At 29.0% G+C, this 2,055-nt stretch overlaps 1 non-coding gene across 1 annotated transcript; it reads left to right on the top strand.

The window, feature by feature from the left end:
• Positions 1–997: 997 nt before the first annotated feature.
• TRNAG-UCC lies at positions 998–1,069 on the top strand. Its single transcript has one exon. It is a non-coding gene; the product is annotated as a tRNA-Gly (tRNA).
• Positions 1,070–2,055: the final 986 nt, after the last annotated feature.

Genomic DNA, 2,055 nt, shown 5'->3' with positions numbered 1-2,055 from the left:
CTTTGAAGTTTGAATAGCTATCACTACATATTTTACAAATAAGTAGTACAATAATAAATAAGCGTGTGCATCATTTAACTAAATCATTTTTTAGAATATTTATATTATATTTTAAATTTGTAAACAATAATTTATATATTTATTAATAAATCTTTAAAGACTACTTGTTAAATATATATGCATCAGGGACGGATCTTTAAACAGGAATCCTAAACCTTTATTCGTTAAAAGGCATAATATATTCGTAACAAGAAGAAGTTATTAATTATTTGTATTTAAAAATACGTTAAAACATTTAGAAATATAAAATAAACGTACAAGTTATATTACTTTAACAAAAATTAAATCAGGTTATATGCTACATATAAGAAGCTAGTTATAACTAGTTAAAAAAAATTTCAATTGAGTTAGTCATTCAACTTGAATTTAAACATGGTTTTAATAAATTTAATTCGATTTCACAAATTATAGCGACGAATTTATCATCGTTTTATATCATTAACTATTATTATTTAAAAATATATATTAAATAGCACAAACGATTAGGTGACTTAAGCGAATAGTCCAATCGCCGATATTATCGTTATACTTAAGGGTCTATTTTGAGAAATAAATTTTGAAGGAATAAAGATGAAAATACGACATTTTTTTTTAATTATCATTTTAGAATTTTATAACTTTAAAAATAAAATACATACACTAATTAATTAATTAATGTATTAATCTTTTTCTTATTTTTATAAATATTATATAATTTAAAATGTAAAATATTTATTCTTTTCTCTCTTCTCCTTTGAAATTCAACTCTCAAACGTATACTTAATCTTATTAACATAGCTTGGGTACTTACTACAATTGGGATTGCTGTATAATAAACCCATTCTAATTTACAAGATATAGTATATGAGATCATTATTACATTTGCTTATTATTTGTATACAAAAAGACCTTTGTAATGCGGAAAAGTATATAAAAGTGAAAACATCAACATCAGCCTGCGTTTGTAGTCCAACGGTTAGGATAATTGCCTTCCAAGCAATAGACCCGGGTTCGACTCCCGGCAAACGCACTTATTTTTTTCTACCGGAAGGTGATGAAGGAGAGAAACGTCCATAAGCATCCCAGTTTTAGTTGGCTTGAAAAACCAGCTGAGATTTTTAAAGGAAGAATGTGGCCAGTGGATTGGATATGTGACATTACATACTATGATTGGTGATTTGCACTTCTATAGGAAGCACTACTCAACTCATTTTTGGTTTCATCCACTAATTCTTAACCCTTTTTTTGAGACAAGAGTGACTGAAGGACAAGGTTTTGGTTCTTTCTTATCTTTAATATATAGCTTTGCCTTTGGCTTCTTTTGCCTGTGATAACCTTGATCTTGTGCAGTTCGAGGTGTGCATGTACAGAATCAAAACATTGGGGGGGGGGGGATACCAGCTAACAAGTGCACTTTATCAACGGTTGTAATAATTGATAAAAAAAATTAAGGGTTTTAATAAATTGAAGTTTATTATACTTGGACTAGTATCTTACTATATTTTTGACATTTTTTAACAATTATTAATGCACTTCAGAAAAACCAATTCTTAAGAGATTTGTATATATATATATATATATATATGTTCAACGTCCGCAACAATTGACTGATTTAGCTCAAAAGCCGTGTTTCCGATTTGTCCCTTGTGCATTTTATCTTATTTTAACAAATTTTTAATGGATTGGCATCACATGAAATACTGATCATCATAATTGGCTTCTTCTCGTTTCTAAATGCAAGTTTATCGACTTGGAGCAAAACCCTCTGTTGTGTATGCCATTTCCTATTTTCTCGATCAATTAGATACCAGCCACTAATTATGCATGGTTATGACTTATGCACCTTTGAGTCGCCAAACACTATCCCTCTTCCCATTTTTTTAATGTTGTTGCGATTTTAATTTAGCTGAATTTGATGATTTGAGAACATTATTTCAACAAACAATTATAGGTCTTTATATCCTGAAAAGTAAATGAGCCAATGGCCTTTCACAACCACAGAACGAGAACGTGTGG

Source organism: Abrus precatorius, unplaced genomic scaffold (assembly GCF_003935025.1).
Source record: "Abrus precatorius isolate BTA unplaced genomic scaffold, Abrus_2018 Scaffold10, whole genome shotgun sequence".
Classification (NCBI taxonomy): Eukaryota; Viridiplantae; Streptophyta; class Magnoliopsida; order Fabales; family Fabaceae; genus Abrus; species Abrus precatorius.
The sequence above is the reverse complement of the archived record's forward strand: the minus strand, read 5'-3'. Positions and strand labels throughout refer to the sequence as shown.